Consider the following 21,695-nt stretch of genomic DNA (forward strand, 5'->3'; position numbering starts at 1 on the left):
TGTACCCAGAGACACCAGAAGACAGTGTAGCCTTAGTTTCAGTGGAGACCCCAGCTTTTTGGAGATGCCATGATGACTACCAAGGGCAGCAGTAGGGGTGGAATGGAATTGGCCTTTGAAGCATTTAGATTTTTTAAAGGATTGTGGTGCTTTTAAGTTTTTACTGTCTTATATTGTGATATTACTGTTAACATCATATCTTTGGGACAAGAAATCAAAAGCTTTTGGTTTAATAGTGATGTGTTTTTGTGTCAAGTTGACAAGGGGTCAATTGTGCTGGATAGCTTTAGTGTCAACTTGACACACCTGGGTTGAGGGAGCCTCAGTTGGGGAATTTCCTCTATTGGACTGGCCTATGGCCATGTCCGAGGGGCATCTTCTTGATGAGTGATATGGGAGGGCCCAGCCCCCTGTGGGTGGTGCCACCCCTGGGCAGGTGGGCCTGTGTTGCATAAGAAAGCAGGCTGAGCAGGGGCCACTGAATACTTTATCCAGAAAAACTATCTATCATAGTTTAAGTGGAACAGAAAATTTTCCATGACACAAATAGGTTGAAAGAATTCATGTCCATTAAACCAGGCCTATGGAGACTATTCAAAGAAATACAAAAGACCAAAGATACGAATGAGTATATCCAAGAGGTTACAGAAAGATAATAAAGGAAGGTATAATTACAGAAACACAGAATAGGACCAAGAACACAAACCAATTAAAATGACAGTAACTAATACACATCTTTCAATAAAAACTCTATCAATGGCCTCAACTACCCAGTCAAAAAACACAGGCTAATGGAATAGATTAAGAAAGAAAATCCATCTTTTTGTTGTCTTTAAGAAACTCATCACACCTTTAAGGATAGACACTACCTTAGGATGAAGGGATGGAAAGAATATTTGAAGCAAATGGCACTAAGAAACAAGCAAGTGTTGCAATTGTAACATCTGACAAAATAGACTTCAAATTAAAACTAATCAGAAAAGATAAAGAGGGTCACTTCATTCTAATCAAAGGAACAACAGACCAAGAAGATATTACAATCATGAACATATATGCACTAAACTCTGGTGCACGTTGTTTCATAAAAAAATGTACTATAGGACTTTAAGACACAGATCAACCCCAACTCAGTAATAGTAGGGAATTTTAACACTCCACTATCTCCAATAGGTCAACCAAAAAATGAATAAATAGCGAGACATCTGAATTAAATGATACCATACATCAACTGGAGCTAACAGACATCTATTGAATGTTCTGCACAAGCACCAAAGAATACACTTTCTATTCAGCAGCCCAAGGAAAATGTCTCTAAAATTGACCACACACTGGATCACAAAGCAAACTTCAACAAATACAAAAAATTTTAATGATTCCATACATTCTATCAGACCACAATGTAATAAAGGTTAAAATCAACACCAAAAGAAGGTCTACTAACTACACAAACTCATGGAAAATAAACAACACACTCATGAATGATGAATGGGTCAAAGAAGAAATTAAGAAAGAAATAAAAGTATTCCTACAATTAAATGAAAAGGACAATACCACACAACAAAACCTTATGGAAGCAAGATGCCAGCCTGGACCCTTCAAGTCCAGCCTTCTGGTCCTGTCTCCTCAGATGGATTCTGGGGCTCTTTTGGACCTCCCTTGGTTTGGTTGGTAGACAATTTGTTATTTTGGGCTGGTTGTTTAAGAATGGTATTTGATAGATAACTTTTTGGTTTTTGTTTGCTTTCAAAGTCTTTGACTCATTAAGGTATCTATTTTTGTTTCTGTTTTTATTTTTAATTTTTTGCTTTCTAAGTATTTTGTCTTCAATATTCAGTTTCATTTTGGATTGCTTTCAGACCTCTGAAGGCATGCAGCATGTTTTGCTAGCATGCATTTCTCTCTCTCTCTCTCTCTCTCTCTCTCTCTCTCTCTCTAAGGAATGGAGAAAAGTTTCAAGAAAACCAAACTCCAGCTGACTGTAGGTATGATTAATATGTTAATCAAATTAAGTTCCCTTGAATGGGGAAAGTTTACTAGCTCTAAATGGCTTATTTTGCATGTTTAAAGAAACATTTCCTCCATTCTTCCAAGGGAAGCCAGATATGGTTGAGCAGGACCTTTGACTTATCTTCACATAGATGGAACTGGTAAAAGAAAGGAGCCAAGAGCTCCTCCCAAGCCCATGTGACCCCTTGTTGGAGACAGGCTTGAGCCTAGGGTGAAAGTCTTATTGACAGCCATACAGCAGGCCTGAGGCAACGGCCCAACCACTGGAGCCACAAGGAATGCCTTGTGGCATTTGCTCCCATTGGCAGATCATGAGACTGATGCCTAGAGCTCACCACTCCCTAATCACTACCCTTGGAATCCAAATTGCAACACTTAGATATTGCAACAGTCAGGGTCATGTGTTTTCCAGGAATCAAGGCTCTGTAATCTGAAACCCAGTATGCTAGTGAGGCATCCTACCCACTATTCTGTGATAGGATGCTAAACCTGTTATGCTAATGAGGTATCCTACTTGCTGTGCTGTGATTGGACCACTACCCCTATATAAGCTTGTGCCTTCCTGCAATAAAGCAGATCTGTGTCACTGAACCTGGTCTCCTGCATCTGAATGTGGCGATGTTGGCACAGACTTCACCAACCCTGGGGCCCAGACTGGAGGACTGATTGGAGGAACTGAGAGAGCAGGGGAGCGGCCATAGCTGGAGGAGAGCAGCCACAGCTGCCACCACAACCCCTGAGGAACAGATCCTCAAATTATCTTAAATGTAAAAATAGATTGATTTATTTGGGCCAACTGTATGGTCTTAAACACCCAAAAAGAAAGTATAACCAAAAGGTAAAGTCATCACTATATTTCTTTGTCATATAAGATGGAAAGTAAAGGTATAGGCCAAACAAACAAACAAACAAACAAAAAAAGTAAGAAGCATCTTGGATAAATTAGGGATAGGATTTTGATAGGGGGAAAACAGTGACATTTTTATAGACTGAGAATGTAGATAAATTAGCAGTGTGTCCCAGGGGTTATTTGACTAGCTCCAGACTTTATGATACAGTACACAACCACTTGTATTTTGCGACCATATTATATTATTGTTTTGAAGATGCAGGATATGTGATGTGGATTCAATTTTCAGAAGAATCTGCCCTTATTGACCCAAGGGTACCAGTGAATTGTTATATACAAGTCATATTGTTATGGAATGGGCTGGAGAGATGGCTCAGTGGTTAAGAGCACTGATTGCTCTTGCAGAAGACCTGGGGTTCGATTCTCAGCACCCACATGGCAGCTACAAGCTGTCCTTAACTCCAGTTCCAGGGGAATCTGAAGCCCTCTTCTGACCTCCGAGGTGTTGCACGACACGGGTGCGCTCACATACATGCAGGCAATGTACTCATACACATAAAATAAAAATAATAAGGGAGTGATGGATAAAAATTGGGTTAGTTTAAGGGAGGGGGGAGGGAAAGGTATACAAGGAAAATAATAAATAAACTATTTTAAAAAGATTTATGGAACTGAGCATGGTTTCCAATGGTGAAGCTGGCAGTAATTTCTAACATCTGGAGACCATCAAGCAGGGCATAACAGCCCACAATTTTGTTTTTGTTTTGTTTTCCTTTTCTTTTTGTCATTTTGAGACAGGGTCTCCCTGTAGCCCCAGCAGGTCTGGATTCAATATGGAGACCAGGCTGGCCTCAAACTTACAGAGATCCATCTGCCTCTGCCTTCTGAGTGCTGGGATTAAAGGGATGTGTTGTACTTGCTTTGGAAGCACTTATACTAAAATTGGAAGGATACAGAGAAAATTAGCATGGCCCTGTGCAAGGATGACATGCAAATTTGTGAAGTGTCTCATATTTTTAGATGTTACCTGAGGAAGGTGGAAGGAGAGGAAGGAGGGACATGCAAGGGACTATAGTGTGGGGGAGCAAGGGAAGTCAGGAAAGGAAAGATGGTGGGAGTTGGGAGGTATTGGGGGGAGGGTGGGTATAGTGGGGGCCCTGTAACTAGGAAGGGAGGGTGGCTGGAAAGGAGAAAAAAAGTGTAGAGATGAACGGATCTCAGGGGGGCTAGGAAAGCTAGAGGGAAAAGTGATGCCCTAGAAACCCTGTGAGAAATGCACATAGACTCTCTGAACATTAATGTATATGTATACCTAGAAGTTGCTTCATAGGGAACGCAGTGCCAGATAGAAGAGACCTCCCTTAGCGCAACAAACATGCTGTACAGCATTCATCAAAGAAGCTTCTTTTTGCAACAGATGGAGGCTACTGCAGAGTTGCACATCTTGTCAGGTACAGAGAACATACATCTGGGAGATGCCCAGTAATATGTGACACATCTGCAGTCGAATCTCTACAACCAAGGCTCATGGAACATAGAGGAATAAGGGGTAGAGAGAGGGCTAATGCACCCCTCAACTCTCACCAGTGAGCTTCCTTGTACATCACAGTGTGATGCACATAGAAGGCCACAACTGGCCAAGTTTTGGAGAATAAGAGACCATAGAGTGTAGGATGGCACTCCTGTGTGGAGCCTCACCCACCCACGGCACAGGGACCATAGCAGAAGAGGACGCAGAAGGATTGTAAGAGCCAGGGATGGTTCATGAACAGATGAGGTGGAGGCTTCCAGGCCACTGGAGGCTTGTTTCGGGACCCATGTCAGCTCAATTAAACAAGGGCCCAAAGGAGAGGTGAGAAATAGGTGGTGGGCCAGCACTAGATAGAGAACTATTTGAGACTGATTGCTGCTGGGTGAGGTAGAGTATGACTTACATACGACCACTGGATGGGCTTACTAGATTTCAGTGGACACATTTACACTGAAGGACACTTGGGTACAAACACCTGAATGAATAGGACTCACCATGTATGGCAGAGTGCATAGGGTTCAATGAGGGGATGGAGGAGGCATGGATCAGGGAAGGGATCTGATCTGAGTGGGAAATGTTGTATGAAAATTAAAAAAAAAACCAATAATTAAAAAAAAAAAAGAGATGGGTCACCATGCCCGGCTTGCTTGTTTTCTTGATTGGACAAAAGAGACAGACTTTTTGCCTAACTACACACAAAACAGAGAGCAAATACCATATGAAGGGTTTGGCAATTATGTAATGGCCACGGTCCCTGATTCTGGCCTAGCAACCTGTTCTTACCCTCCTGATCCTTCTGTGGGAGTGAAGCCCAACAGAGTTCAGGGACAATTCTTTGCACAATATTTCCTGCCTCAAGTAGATCATTCTTGTAGAAACTAAGACTTCCAGTTGCACAATGTCCAATTCAATGTGATTAAAATATTTTATTTATTATTTTTATTTTATATTTAGGAGTGTATTGTCTACATGTATGTAAGTGCACCGGTGTGGTGCAAAACCTGAGGAGGTCAGAAGAAGGCATTGAAATCCCCTGGAACTGGAGTTACAGATGGTTGTTAGCCACCATGTGGATGCTGGGAATCGAACCTGGGTCCTCTTCAAGAGCAGTCAGTACTCTTATCTGCTGAATCAACTCTCCAGCCCCATGATTGTGATTTTTTTAAGGTCTTGATATCATATCATAAAATTCTGTTTTGGAAGTACTGAGGAAAAATAGATCAACTTTGAATTGTGATGGCTAGACTTGGTGGTCAATTTAGCTGGCTCTGGAATCAACAAGAACACAAACCACTTGGCACTACTGTGAGGCCCTTTCTTCTTGAGGTTATTTGAAGTAGGAAGGCACACCATTCATATATGTAGGACCTTTTGGTGGCAGCTTAGCAAAGAGGATTTGGGAGAAGGAAACTTTGCTTTTTGTCTGCTCCCCTTCCCTCTTGCTGATGAGTTATTCTATGAAGTCACTGCCGCATTCCTTCACTGGTATTAGAACCAGCTTTTTTGGGCTTCCAATGTAGACTGAAGACCTGCAGTTTTCCAGGAATCCTCCAGGGTTTCAATGTCATATTGGGACTGCTGAAACATCCAGCCTTGTGGACTGAGCAACTATGGGAATATAGACCTCTTTGGTGTGTGACAACCATTGTGGGAACACCAACCCTGTTGTGTAAATCAATCTAATAAAATCTTCTTTATGTATATATTCATTCTCTTGCCCCTGTACCTCTAGAGAACACTGAATAATACCCATATAGATTTATGTACAGGCTGGGGGTTGTCTAAGCAATGTAACCCAAAGTAGAAAGATGTCAGGTAGTCTGCAAGAGCGATTCCTTCCCTGCCACACAGGATGGGGTGGGGGTAACTGTCTGCTCCACTCTTGCTCAATTGGTGAGGATTTGTGGAATGTTCTTTCAGAACCAACCACAATTTAAGACTCTGAGTCTATTTGGGAAAAGTATGAGATGGAGTTGAGGAAAATAAAATCTCTAAACTATATCGCCATAATATAATATAGTCTTGGCTTGGCAAACACTGAACTATAGGCAGAGTTTTTTCTCAGGGTGTGATATTCCCAGGTTAACTGATTTCTGATGTTTGTTGGCAAATAGCCCTAACACATTTTAGCTTTATGAGGCAGTAGCCAAGAGTAGAAAGTTCAAAACTGAACCAGGTTTGGAGGAACAGACCTGTGATGCTAGCTTTTAGAGAGTTCAAGGCAAGCCTGCGTTCTGTAGACTAGCCCTATCTCCTAGAAAAAAAAAAAAAACATGGTGGCTAACATTCACCCTTAATTCTTATTCTAGGGGATCTGATGTCTATGCAGGATCCAAGCACACATGCCATGCACTTACATACATGCAGGGAAAATATTCATACATGTAAAATCAAAATAAATTAAAATTAAAAACTTTTTTTATAAGTGTTAAGATATTTGCCAACATCTTAGATTGTTAACATCTTTTTTTACATCATTAAAAGCAAAAGCGAGTGAGAGGACCCATTAACCTTTAGTTACAGTAAAATTGTTGTAATATCAGTTTGGTTTTTATTTTTTTCTGAGACAGGGCTCATTGTGTAGCTCAGGCTGGCCTTGAACTCAAAACCTTCCATCTTAAGTTTCCCAATAGTTTGAATTAAGGGATTAAAGGTGAGAACTTCCACTCTCAGCTAATCCTGATTCTGGATAGCTCCTGCCTACTGGAAACCTTAGGAAATGCATTCATTGAAAGAAATGGGTGTGGTCTTCAGAGACTATATAAGGACAGACCAGGGGCCAGGTTCATTCTTCTCCAGACCAGAGTGTGTTTCAGAAACTCCTGGCTCAGAAGATCTCGAATGCACACCTTGAGGAGCTGATCCTGGAGCTGGTGAGGCTAGAGCCACATTTTTTACATGAGTAGACAATGTGCAGGAGGAGAATAGATCTAGAAATTCCCCAAGAAAAATGAAACAAATGCCCTCTTTTAGGTTTATTAGCAAATAAGTTTGTCTAAGAAATGAGCTTTCTTATATATCAAGAGTGACACTATTCCCATTTGGTCCTCTTGATTTACTTTATAACTTATAAAGTAAGGATCTATTTTAGGTTACCATTAGTGTTTCCAATCCATTATAAGGAATCAGAAGAAGTTACAAGATACTTTAGTATTTTGAACTCTGTGGCAATCCTTAAATACTTCATGTGATTGTGTTCTGCAGTTACAGAACTAATGCATACCCTCTACTCTCAAAACTGCATATATACATACATATCTGTGAGTGAGATGACAGATTAAAATATGTAACTACTCACTGTGTTGAATGGTTTGAAGGAAATACCAGGATGCAGACATTTTTAAGAATTGAATACCAAAGTTTTCAGCAAAATGAGAATCATAAAGAATGAGTTTACTTTTGTGAATTATAAAGCAACATCTTTTTATACTTTGACTGAATACTTGGTAGTTTAACATCTTGGTAGAAGTGCCTAAGCTGCTATGGTTTGTTTAGTTTGGTCGGAGGGCATAATTAATGTTGAGAATAGTCACCATGTTTTTTCTATTTGTGTAATTAGGTTCTGGTTAAAATCTGAGGCAATTTTGCAGTGCTTAGATTCATTTTCATTATTTCTTATATGTTCAAAACCATGTTGATGATTTTGATGGAGAGAAAGAAAATATGAAATGAAAAAATACAACCATCAAAGGAGAAAAGGAAAGTAGCAGCTCAGATGCAGCTCAGCTCAGCTGCTCACTGGAAAGGAGCGTTCTCAGTTTTCAGGGTTGTCAGGACCCACCAGCTGAAACCACTTGATTCCATTTGTGTCAAACTCCTGAAGCTCTAGTTAGCTGGAGGGAAGCTGTCTCAATCCGAACAAGGCTATTTTTTTTGTGTCGATATGAAAACATATAGGAAATGAGTGTCTGTTGATTAAGTGCCCAACAGTCACGAGAGTTCATTTGTGTCACAGTATCTCATCCCACAAACTCAAAGTTGGAGTTTCCTCTTTGGGCAGCAGAGAAATTGGAACAGAGTGTGCCCCTGGGAAGATTGATACTGACAGTCCATTTGGTGGGATTTATCATTACTATGGAAATCTTCAGGCACATGGGAAGGCTTTTTATACGGGTTAGGTAGACTACGTTGGGAAGTCCCCTCCATGAACCAAGGGCTCAGGCTGAACATGAACGAGAAAAGGAGCTGTACAGCAGGAATACAATGCTGTCCACTTCCTGATTTGGATGCAATGAGATTAGCAGTCTCAAACTTATGCTACCATTACTTCCCCACCATGATTGGCTGTATCTTGAACTGTGAGCCAAAATAACCCTTCCTTTCTTAAGTTTCTTATGTCAGAGATTTTGTGACAGCAAGAAGAAAGGTAACTACTATAGGCACCAAACTCTCACTGGAGGGGTCTGTGCAATTCCAAAGAATAAAACATTAGGAACCAGAAATTTGTTCAAAACATGTACTATGGGAATGTGTGGAAGGGTGAAGCATGTTGTTGGATAGACAACAAAAGAAAGTAGTGTCCTAATTACATATGTCATGATTGGGGTTTCTATGAGAACACTGGCGTATGGACAGGTACAATCCATTTGGTGTTTTTGAGAAAAAATGAAGTACAGAAAAGGAGCAAGAAAGCAGCTTGAGCCAAACCCTCCAGGACAAATGCAGTGGCAGGGACATAGAACACTGTCAAATCAATATATATCTCTCAGACAGGACAAGAGAAATATGAATGAGTGGTAGCAACAAGCTTGCACTTGGGTTTTCTTCTTGGTCATATTTACAGTGAAGCCTCTCCTGTAGTAGATAGAAGTAAATTTCAACCTAAATGGAATTTCATGTAGTCTTTTGTCTCTGGTGCAGAATACTAAGCAATTCTGCTTCTCTTCCCTCAGAAGAATGGAGTCAGACATCTCACAAACCTTCTAGGAAGAGCTCACATGCTTCATCTGCCGGAACTACCTTACAGTCCCAGTCACCATAAGCTGTGGACACAGCTTCTGCCGGCACTGTCTCTGCCTTTCCTGGGAGAACATCCAACCTCCTGCCCATTGCCCTGTATATAAGGAACCATCCCAGCAGAAGGCCCTCAGAACTGACAACCTTCTGAAGGAGCTGGTGTCCATTTCCAGACAAGCCAGCCTCAGGAAGTGCCTGAGCTCTGAGGAGGACCTGTGTGTGACCCACAAGGAGACAAAGAGGATCTTCTGTCAAGAGGACAGGATCCAACTCTGAGGAGCATGAAGGTCACACTCTCTGTCCCACTGAAGCAGCTGTTGAGGAGCAGAGGGTAAGTGGTGCCTCTGAGAGCAGGTGAGAACTGAAAGGTGGGAGATTAGCAGATCACAGGGAAGAAACTTATGATGATGATCAACCCACTGTTTTCTGAGTGGTGGGCATTTTTAAAAGAGCTAATGAAGAAACTGTGAATACAGTGTGAGAGTATCCTGTCTTCGTAGGACTTACATACCTTTGGAATCTGATAAGTTTAATGCTTGTTTCTATTTTAATTACCTTTATTATGCTCAACTCACTGGATAGTGAAATAGGTGCCAATGGAAGGTATTTGTTCACTAACACTGGAAACTAAATTATGGGAAGTACATGGGAATTAAAGGGAAAGGGTGGAAAACCATCTGGGAATCTATAATCAGAAACCATGTACCAGACCACTGGAAAATTAGCCATGCTAATTAACCACTTTCCCTGACCAAAAATTACATTGAATTTTTTCATTCAATAGTCTGAAATTTTTCTACAATCAAAATAACAAAAGTTACTAAAAAATCGATCCTCAGTCTCTCTAAAGTATTTTTATTTTGATGCCATGTCAGTCTGGGTCTGAAACCTTGTTCCATTGTTTCTCTCTGGGGTTGATATTTATTGTTTGTTACAGGAGAAACTACTAGAGCAAATGACATGCTTATGGGAAAAGATCCAAGAAAATCAGAGGAATCTAAATGAAGAGAAGAAAATAATCTTAGCTTGGATGGTGGGTAGGTCACTGTGATGCTTAGAAATCTGCATGAGACAGACATTTTGGAAACTTGATTATTAGTGACTTGAGGGTCATGAATCAAAAATTACGATAATAGAGAAACTTTTTATCATAGCCTCTAATTCTCAATATAATATTCAACTCCACAGGTAGAGAACGTGGTCAGGGTGAGTAGTAGAGAAGTTTGAAACTCATGACTGATTCGCTGACATAATTTATGACTACACCATGAATTTTAACTGTTGGCATGCAGATCTTCATATTTTTGCAAACAGATAAAGTTAAATCAAAAGCTTTACTTCAGATATTTCAAGAACTCATGAAATAGAGGAAAGTGGTTAGAGATAAGGAATAAAAAGAAAATAAATGAAATAACAGAATAAATTTAAGTTTCTTGAAAATTGGTACCATTAAGTTCTATGTGCATTTATACTCATAGAAGGTACCAGTTAAACTTAAATCTGAAGAATTTTAAGTGGAGGAAGAGAAAGTGATCTCAAGTGTGATCTGGAATGTCTATGTCTCTGTAGGGCCATGTGCCTCTACGAGAAGTGTTGGTCAGGACGGAATATCGGAAACTGCATCCAGTCATCCTTGAGGAAGAAATGCAACATGTAGAGAGGCTAAAAAATGAAGGCCAAAGTATTTTAGAGAAACTACAGAAAAGCACAGCCATAATGGTACGAAAGAGGAATCAACTAATAGAAACGTACCAGGAACTGGCAGCAAGGTGCCAGGGAACGGACACGGAGCTACTCCAGGTGAACATGGAGAGGTGCAAAAAGGGCTCTCAGCTGAGGGCCACACCGTGAATATGTGACTTGATACCAAAGATAGTTTTCTATAGTTGTCACACCTATGGTCAGGATGTAACCTTTCAGAAACAATCCAAATAAAGTAAATTCTATCCTAACCATAAAAGATCAAGTTTAAAGAACTGCATCAGGAGATTCTTCAGGTAATATTTCTTTTTGCCTCTCTCTCTCTCTCTCTCTCTCTCTCTCTCTCTCTCTCTTTTCTGAGACAGGATCTCCCTCTAGCCACAGCTCGCCTGGAACTCACTATATGGACCAGGCTGACCTTGAATTCATAGAGATCTGCCAACCTCTGTCCGGAGTGCTGGGATTAAAGGCATGCACCACCAAGCCAGGCTGGAGTTTGCCTCTCTTAAAGCTGCAAACTGTTTTGATTGTTCATAAACTCAGTTTTTGCATATTCTTGGGTATTATGCAGAAATTTGGAGAAGGCTATAATTTAATTCCTTTTTTGGTTTGGAAGCCAGTTTTTGGAGAGTTGTTTGGGAGGTTTGATTTTCAAGAAAGCGTCTCATGCTGTGGCCCAGGATGAGCTCCAACTGACAGTAATCCTCTTGTCTCAGCTTCTCAAATGCTGGAATTACAGGTATGAGTCATAATGCCTGACTGAGACCATGGTTTGGAATTATCCTTAAGAAAAGTCATGCTACCTTTATGGAGAGGCCCAGACACTTTTGCAGAGGGCTGTGGGTTCCCGCCGTGCCCCAATCACTACCCACTTCCTTCTCACTCTGTCATTCTCATTGTTCTGTTTTCATCCAGAATTCAAATCTGGTCAACTTTCTAGACTGGCTTTATTCTTAGAGATAAAACTATTTACGTGGTGGATTGGTGTGATGATTGATAGTGTGTGAATTTTATAAACAAAACAGTATGCCTTTTTTCAGTAACCTAACCTTTTTCCATTTCTTTGCAGGATTTGAGAGAAATATTGACAAGGTGAGTTTAGTTGTCAGTGTAAATTAGGGTTCAATGAGAATTATGAAAGAGACCTTGTCTTTAGAGGACTGAAGTTATGACCTGGAACTCACTAAAGGACCAGGCTGGCCCTGAACTTAGTGATATTTGCCTGGGTCTGGCTCCACCTCTGGAGTGCTGGTATTAAAGGCTTGGCCGACCATGCTGAGCATGTTTGGGTATGTTTTAATATATATGATTTCTATTCTCTGTTTGTAGAAATTGTCTTTTCTTTCTTCCTGTGACTGAAGGAGTATGTGTTGTGGGGCTCAATGCTGAAATTTCTAGTTTTAAAACTATAAACACTGGTGCAGGCTCATGGGCTATATTTTTCCCAGGTAGGAGGTGAAAGAGGCAGGTGTCACTGAGAAATAGGTTAGTAGCAGTCAAGGAGAGAAGTCAGAAAGACCATTTTCAAGGAAGTATTCTGTCTCCTGATCCCGGGGTTTCATCACAATGTCAGGAAACCATGTCATGAGACATGATATGTGCTCACCTGTTTGATTATTTTTAATGCATGTATTATTATAACTATGGGTGTGTGCATGTGCCTGTGTGTGTGTTTTGTGAAAGAGCATGAGTGCAGACACACAGATTCCATAATACATTTGGAGGTCAGAAGAGAAATTTGGGGAGGGAATTTTCCCTTTCGTTATTGGTTTGAGAAATTGATTTCAAATTGTCAGGATTGCAGTCAAGTGATGGTGCCTACTAAGACATTTAGCCAACTCCTGAGTGATTATTTATTTTTCTACACATCCTGGTAACAACTTTGGCCAGAGGTGGATAAATTTCTTCTTCTTCCTTGCAGAAGTGAGTCAGTGCAGCTGTCCATGCCCCAGCCTGTGAAACTAGCACTCAGTGCCCAGCTCATCACTGGACTGACCCACAGATCCAACTGTTTTGGAGGTGAGTGTTGGCATAGGTGAATGACCATGGGTGCCTTTAAATGATGGGGTGACTTTCCGACTCATTAATCTTTTTTTAAAAAATTTTATTTTATGTATATGAGTGTTTTGCCTGCATATAAGAGCACCACATGTGTGCAATGCCCACAGAGGCCAGAAGAGGTTATTGGACTCCTTGGAACTGGAGTTATGGATGGTTGTTAGCCACCATGTGGGTGCTGGGAATCGAACCTGGGTCCCCTGGAAGAACAGTAAGTGTTCTTAACCACTGTGCCATCTCTACAGCCCCATCACTCATTACTCTTTAACTTGATAGGAACATATCCACAGGAAATAGTCATACTGATTAATATGCTCACTATCATAAAGGAAAGACACAATGTATACTGATATAAAAATATGATTGGGGATGAAAATATATCCATTGTACAATTACACATACAGAACTGTTAATTAATTCAGGACATTCTAATTTAAATCAGGAAGATGAATAATGGGAGTTCATTAAATATTTTCCCTTAAATATATTTTCAAAAGAATTTTTAAAGTATATTTCATTTGATAGATTGAAAATACACAGGTGTTCTTCTGCAACCTGTAACCCCAGAACTGGGGAGGCAGAAGAGGACTTTCATGGGTTTAAGGGCAGCCTTGTCCATATATTGAGTTCCATGTCAGCCACAACTCTATAGCAATACCTTATCTCAATAAACAAAATAAATAAATATAAAAATTAAATGCATGAAAAAATATAGAAATATATCATGAGCATGAAAAGTAAAATAAATTCATAGATGAGGCACAATCTTGATTTCTCTGTAGATCTACACTGAGTTACAGCCTCAAAGATAAATAGTCATTAGAGGACTCAGGAGTTGACAATAGTCAGTTGCTTCTAGAGAATCACTTCTAAGATTGTACATTAAGATTTTTCTTCTTAATTATCAATATCCTTAATTATGTTGAAATAACACCAGGGGGAAAGGATCACTACTGACATGTTAGGGATAACTACTTGTGAAGAGAGCCATGAAGTCAGTCAGTGATCTAGACTTAGTTGCAATGTACACACCTCCAGTTTATCAGGTGTAATTGAAAGTCACCAGACAGAAGTTGGCAGAAGCTCCATCTTCTTTATTATTTACAAAGTTTCAGAAATTTTTTTCATCACCCTCACAGATTTGCTTATTCTTGAAATCCTCAAATGCAAGGCATTCTTGCCAGAAGACATATCTAATCTAAGAAAGTTTGAAGCTTATTTCAAGGGAAATATTTTCTTCTCTTCGCAGTGGAAATTTTCTTTGAAAATGAAATCATGATCCATTACAAGATGAACCTATTTAATGATGTGAGAAGATTCAGCTTTCCACATCAACTTCAGGATGCATCTGTGAATTCTGATGGATGCTACTCTGTTTTCTGGGGGAACCCAGAGCTTCAGTTATGGGAAACATTATTGGGAGCTGTTTGTATGTGACTCTTGGGACTGGACTATAGGGGTTTGTAAAGATTCCCGGTGAAGCAAGTATGGCCCACTGACTGAACTGAAGGATGTGTTCCTTCTTGTATTTGTGAAGAAGGGTGATCATTACAGCCTCCTGACTACCTCCCCATCACTTCCTCATTATGTAGAGATACCACTGGGCCAGATTGGTATGCTCCTGGATTGTGACCTTGGAAATGTAAGTTTCTTGAATGTGGCCAAGAATTCCCTCATATGGTGGTACCCTGCTGGTGCCTTAAATTTTCCTGTCAGGCCTTCCTTCTCCATTGGCCATGCATGATGCGGACAGGCTGTACCCTAAGTCATCCATAACTCAGGGAGCCTGTCTTAATTGAAGTCAAGCAATAACGTAGCACTTTAATGTCTTTTAAGTATTTCCTACTTACTTTATTGTTATCTTATTGTAATTAAATATTTAATATGAAATGCAAAGATGGTTGTCTAGGTTTCTTTACAACTGTGGTTCTTTTTCTCTACCTGGAAAATTTCTTTTGGGTGCCTATGCATTTTTTATTTTAAATATTTTATTTATTATCCTATTATTTTATTTTATGTGTGTAAGTGTATTGCTTGCATGCATGTAAGTGCACCTGTGTCATGCAATGCTTTCAGAGATCAGAAGAGGGCATTGGATCCCCTGGAACTGCAGTTAGGACAGTTTTTAGCTGCCATGTGGGTCCTGGGAGTCAAACCCAGGTCCTTTGCAAGAGCAACCACTGCTTCCATCAGCTGAGCCATCTCTCCAGCTCCTATGCTGGAGAATTACTAAACTATGACTAGGAATTTAGTTCAGTGATGGGTTAGTGATGGAGTCCTTCCCAAGCATGCTCAGGACCCTGGTTTGGATTCCGGCACCACAAATTCATAAAATCATATAATTATAAAATCCTAACAATCGTGTAAAACAAGAACAGAGAATGTGTGCTATTACACAGATATTTTGTCCAAAAAACTGAATCCCTATTTACCTAAACAAGCCTAGTTTATCAGGAAAGAAATAAAAAAACAGACAAGCATCCCAGTCACCATTTATCAAAGAAGCTTCTTTTGCAACAGATAGAGACTATTACAGAGTTCCACAACTGGTCACACACAGAGATGGTCTGTGAATTGCCCAAGTCTAAGTGGCACATCTAGGATGCAACCTCTACACCTAAGTCTTATGAAACATAGAACAAGGGATGAAGAGAACACTAATACATCTTTCAATTCTCATCAATGAATCTCCTTCATGCAACAACCGGCCAGGTCACAAATGGCCAAAATGCAGAGAATAAGAGTCTGCAGTGTGGGTCCTTGGACAGGACTCTTATAGTAAAATCTACCCACCCAGGGCTGAGAGACCATTGCAGAGGAAGGGGAAGAAAGACTGTAAGAGCCATGGAGGAGGTTCATGACCATATGAAAATAGTCCTACAGGCTCCTGGGACCCTTCTCATATGAATTTACAGCAATGGTGTCAGCATGTACAAGACACAAGCAAACTCAAGCAGACAAAAATCTGCAAGGAACTGGAAATGGGCATCAGCCTCCAATCTTAGCCAAAGAACTATTGTCACTCTAGATAGGCTGACTAGACCTCAGTAGATGAACTTGCGCTGAGGGACATCTAGGGACACTAACTTGATTCCATAGACCTTAACACAAATGACAGAATGCATGAATTCCAGTGTGTGTGTGTGTGTGTGTGTGTGTGTGTGTGTGTGTGTGTTGGGGGGGTCTATGGAAGGGTGCTGATGGGGAAGGGGGTACAAAGATGATTAAGATGTTCTTCATGAAATACACAAAAATTCAATAAAAATTTACAAAAAATATTATCCTGGAGTGCAAGCTGCTATTACTGAGAAAGGTCTGAACATATTTCTCTATGATGATTCATTCGAATTCACAAAAGGACTGCCCCAAATCTTCACCGTGTAAATCTGTCAATTTCTTTGAGTCTGGAGGAGTCACAAACACTGTCATCCTCAGGATTTCTTTGCTCTCATGCAGATCTCAGCTTCATCCTGTACGCACATCACCATGTAGGTGTTTCCCCTTCTGAACTTCCAGGACATTCGCTGCAGATACCAGACCTAGGCTCAGGCACTCTCCACTTAGCTCCTGATATCAGAGCTACATTTTGTACTAGAGTCCTCCTCTGTGAATCAGTGTAGTCTGTGATGTTGGAGTTTTTGAAAAAAAATTATTTTGGTCCTTTTGAGACATGGTCTCCCTTTAGCCCCAGCTTGCCTGGAATTAGCTATGTAAACCAGGCTGGCCTGGAACTCACAGAGATCTGCTTCCCAAGTGCTAGGATTAAAGGTGTGTGCCACCATGCCCAGGTTTGAATGCTTTTTAAAATATCTTTTTAAAAATTAATTAATTAATTGATTAATTAATTTGGTCTTTTTGAGACAGGGTCTTCCTTTAGCCCCAGCTGGCCTGGGACTCGCTATGTAGACCAGGCTGGCCTCGAATTCACAGAGATCTGCCTGTCTTGCCTCCTGAGTGCTGGGATTAAAGGCCTGCACCACCATGCCTGGCTTATTTATTTATTTATTTATTTAATTATTTTAAATTTTAAAAATTATTTTATTTTATATGTATGAGTGTATTGCCTGCATGTATGTGAGTGCACCCGGGTTGTGTAGTGCCGTGGAGGTCAGAAGAGGGCTTCGGATTCCCTTGGAACTGGAATTAAGGACAGTTGTAGCTGCCATGTGGGTGCTGGGAATCAAACTCAGGTCCTCTGCAAGAAGAGTCAGTGCTCTTAACTGCTGAGTCATCTGTCCAGCCCATTTATATATTTTTTTAAGCATATGAGTACTTTGCCTGCATGTGTGTAAGTGCAGCCATGTCATACAATGCCCAAGGAGGTCAGAAGAAGGCATCATATTTCCCTGGAACTGGAGTTATGGACAGTTGTTAGCTGCTATGTGGATGCTGGGAACTGATCTCGCGTCCTCTGCAAGAGCAGCAAGTGCTCTTAACTACTGAGTCAGCTTTCCTGACTTTAAAATTTTCGTACATGAATATAATGTATGTTAGTCAGATCCACAACTCCCCCACTCCCACTCTCCAGTGAAACCGAAATTTTATCTTCCTCCTAAGTTCATGTCCTCTTTTTATTATTATTTATTTAACCCACTAAATCCTCTTACTTCTACCTACATGAGCATGGCATGTGGTTGTCCACAAGGACATGGAGAAACTACTACTGGCCACAGTCCTAAAGAAAAATGCCAGGGCTGGAGAGGTGGCTCAGTGGCTAAGAGCACTGACTGCTCTTGCAGAGGACCCGGGTTCGATTCCCAACACCCACATGCTGGCTAAGAGTCCTTTACTCCAGTTTCCAGTGGAATCTGGTGCCCTCTTCTGACCTCCACGGCATTGCATGACACAGGTGCACTCATACATGCAGACAATACATTCATATATATATATATATATAATGTAATAAATAAAAATTAAAAAAAAGAAATGCCTTTCCCTCACCCAGGAACCATCAACTGCCAATAGCAGGAAAGAAATATGGTGCAGAAAATTTAAGAGACTGTCATGTCCCTAGACAAATGTATTTCTTGCTATGTGCAAAATATGGGTCCTTATATTTATAGATAAGTATGCCAGTCACCACTCATCAAAGAAGCTTCTTTTGCAATAGATGGAGAATATTAAAGAGTTCCACAACTGTTCACACCCAGACATTGTTTGTGAATTGCCCAAGTTTAAATGGCACATCTACAATGCAACCTCTCTACACCCAAGGCTCATGGAACATAGGAGAAGGGGTAAAGAGAGCACTAATGCATCTTTCAATTCTCATCAAAGAAGTGCCCTCATGCAGCAGGGGCCAGGAGCGCAAAAGGTTACAAATGGTCAATGTGTAGAGAGTAAGAGTCTGCAGAGTGCGGGTCCTTGGACAGAAGTCCTGTATTAAACTCTTTCTGTTAGCCTATGATGTCTAGAAGGGACAATGTCCCCCCTTTACAGGGTAACTCCTTTAATCTCTTTTTATAATGTATACATATATACATTAAGAGGCTTCTATAATGGTCAGTTTCTAGATGAAAATTTTTTTGTGGTCTTTTGGAGGCAGGGTCTCCCTGTAGTCCTAGCTGGCTTGGAACTCACTATGTAGACCAGGCTGTCTTTTAAGTCACAGAGATCAGGCTGCCTCTGCCTCCCAAGTGCTGAGATTAAAGGCGGCACCACCACACCCAACTATATATATCAATTTCTAGGGGTCTTCAGTGTTATTTATCCCTCCTTATACTCCCTTCTCTCCCCTGCCCTTCGTTTTCACCACCCCATTTAATCCTTTCTACAATAATGTTCCTTTCCCCCTTCATATCACTGCATAAATATATGAATCACTTCATGAATTTGAGTGTCATCCTAGTGCAGGGTCATGCTAATCTTGTCTGTATAGTTCCAATTTAAGTATATGTGCTGCTGAAGCAAGTGTTGTAAGTTATTTTTTAATAAAGAAAATAGTATCATCAGAAAGAAAGAAGCCAGACAGGCTGGCACATACCTTTAAGCCTAGCACTGAGAAAGAAGAGGCAGGCAGATCTCTGAGAGATGGAGGACAGCCTGGTTTACATAGCAAGTTCCAGGTCAGCTGGTGCTACCTGGAGATCGTGTCTCAAAAAAACCAAAACCAAAACCGACCCCCCCAAAAAAAAAGAAAGAAGGAAGGAAACCGAGAGCAATGAATGCTTCCTGATGCTCAAATCTCTCTCCATTCTACAGTCCTATGAGTAGACCACTCCTTAGTCATGGAATGGTCCCACCCACATGTAAGGTGGGTCTTTCCACATCGATTAATGAACTCAAAATAATCCCCCACTGACATGCCCAGGGGCCCATCTCCCAAGTGATTCCAGATTCTGTCAAGTTGACAACACTAATGATTACCTTTAAGGAATCTGAAAAAATTCTTAACTTTGCAAAACATTAGAGAAATGCAAAATAAAATCATAACTAAGAACACATGGCTTCCAGAAGAAAAACCCCAATTTAGCGTCATATAACATGTAGTGAAAAGATGCAGAGTAAGTGAAGTTGGATGAAGCCTGCATGCAGTGTCAACTGAAAGGACCTCTGACAAACCTACCGAAAGAGATTTGTAGGGCTTACACATTCCACTAGTAAACATTTATGACCAGCAATGTGAGCACTTAATAAAACATATACACACTGGCGGTCACTTCATAATTACTCGGCAGCCCAAACCTTGAGCCACTGACACACCTCAACAGTAAATGGATAAATAAATTGCTCTAAATCCAGGCCATGTAACTGTATGCAGTAAAGATAATGGACATTCCTTCACCTACTGCAACAATGGGGTTAAATCTGACCAGCATATTAAAACAAATAAATTGCAGTAAGCCTGCCATGTATATTTAAGGAACCGTAGACTGAATATTTGCTGAGAGTAACTTTAATTACTGTTACCCCAAAAGAAAATCACAAAACTATTGCATAGTAGCATTTTTGCACATATTCTGTAGGCTTCATGAAGCAGAATTAAAGCTTAGAATGTTAATTGTCCTCTCAGTGATAAAAATGATGAATACAGGCCTCAGAGGAGCCAGTTATAGAAGACTTTAAACCAATAATTAGAGAAGGAGAGAGAGAGAGAGAGAGAGAGAGAGAGAGAATAACACATAATATCTTGAGCTATATTTCTAGATAGTACAGGAATACTATAAAGCCAACTTCCAAGAAGCATAATCTGGTATCTAACTGACGTTAAGGCTTAATACGAATCAGAGAGTACTCTTACACAATCTCCCATCACCTACACATAATAGCAGTTGTGGAATGGAGGTAAAAACAAAATGTTTCTGTGAGAACATGTCAAAAAATGCTAAGCCAGTCCAACCCTAAATGCAAACTAATGATGAGTGAGTAAAAATTACATGGTGTGCTATCCTGAAAGGAATCGCTGCAAGGGCAAATTCCTAAAGCAGCTCAGTTCCTGACTGCATTGACTCAACCCCCTCCCGCAACACACACACACACAGTGTCTGCTGAAAGGAAAGCACGGCGTTGAAATTCTGTGATATTATACTTCATTGGTAATTAAAAGTTGTAAAAATTTACAAGACCAAAAATTAACAAGGAGGAATTAAAAATGACAAAAGACTTTATAAAAATGAGAAAAAACCCCACAGCATCCAGATTCAAAGCAATCAACAACACCAGAGTTAGATATAACAGATAGTTTGCTGTGTCTCAGCTACAACATTTAGGCACAGTTCTGTTTAAAGTGTTGCTTCACTTAGTATAACAGTTTCTAGTTCCATCCGTTTACCTGCAAATTTCATCTTTCTTTACTGCTGAGTAAAATTCCATCGTATAAATGAACCATGTTTTCATTATCCACTTGTCGATTGAGGGACACTTAGGTTGCTTCCTCCTCAAATATAATACATTTAAAAAAATTTGTTGATTTTTTTTTGTGAGTGTGTGTATATCACACAGAACATCCCAAACCATCTTATTCAACTATACACCCACGTCCCAATAGCACTTTCCCATAGCCTCCCTCCCCCCACTAGAGCCCTTATACTCTGACATCCCTGCTACTCTCTGCTGTGTTGTTGGAACCCCAGCCATTCCCCACTATTTGCCCTTCTGGTGAATCTAGTCAGCCTATCTAGAGGTCTTTGTTTTAGGAGAGTCAGCTTTGGCCTCTTCTATCAGCAATCAGTTGTCAATACTCCTTTAGATAAGATTAGGGTCTGCTGTCCATTTTCCCACGCTGGGTTACTGTCTGGAAGAGCCATTATCTATCCTGGCCAACATCTCGACTGAAGGTGTCGCCTGTCTGGCTTTGCTGTTTGTAAAATAACTTTTAGGTATATATATGTATGCTCTTATGAAATTATATTGGCCCCTTTAATCTTTGGTTATACTTTCCTTTTGGGTGTTTAAGTACATACAGCTGGCCCAGATAAACCAATTTGTTTTTACTCTTAAGGTCATTTGGGGATCTGTTCCTCAGGGGTCACATGGGCTTGGGAGGAGCCCCTGGCTCCTTTCTTTTACCAGTTCTGCCTATGGGAAGATAAGTAAAAGGTCCTGCTCAACCATGGCTGGCTTCGCTTGGAAGCATGGAGAAAATGATTCCTC

The 21,695-nt window shown here is 40.5% G+C and overlaps 1 long non-coding RNA gene, 2 other non-coding genes and 1 pseudogene across 3 annotated transcripts; 3 read left to right on the forward strand and 1 right to left on the reverse strand.

Annotated features, from left to right (window-relative positions):
- The first annotated feature begins 3,769 nt into the window (after nucleotides 1–3,769).
- LOC115069940 lies at nucleotides 3,770–3,875 on the forward strand. Its single transcript, XR_003849176.1, has one exon. It is a non-coding gene; the product is annotated as a U6 spliceosomal RNA (small nuclear RNA).
- A 5,409-nt stretch (nucleotides 3,876–9,284) lies between these two features.
- LOC103732160 lies at nucleotides 9,285–11,195 on the forward strand (annotated as a pseudogene).
- Nucleotides 11,196–12,986: 1,791 nt separating this feature from the next.
- On the forward strand, nucleotides 12,987–14,986 carry LOC115066747. The gene is made up of 2 exons (XR_003849172.1): nucleotides 12,987–13,064; nucleotides 14,353–14,986. It is a non-coding gene; the product is annotated as an uncharacterized LOC115066747 (long non-coding RNA).
- A 3,925-nt stretch (nucleotides 14,987–18,911) lies between these two features.
- Nucleotides 18,912–19,013, reverse strand: LOC115069941. Its single transcript, XR_003849177.1, has one exon. It is a non-coding gene; the product is annotated as a U6 spliceosomal RNA (small nuclear RNA).
- Between the last annotated feature and the right edge of the window lie 2,682 nt (nucleotides 19,014–21,695).

The sequence above is a fragment of the Nannospalax galili genome, unplaced genomic scaffold (genome assembly GCF_000622305.1).
Source record: "Nannospalax galili isolate Female #2095 unplaced genomic scaffold, S.galili_v1.0 scaffold195, whole genome shotgun sequence".
NCBI classification, from domain to species: domain Eukaryota; kingdom Metazoa; phylum Chordata; class Mammalia; order Rodentia; family Spalacidae; genus Nannospalax; species Nannospalax galili.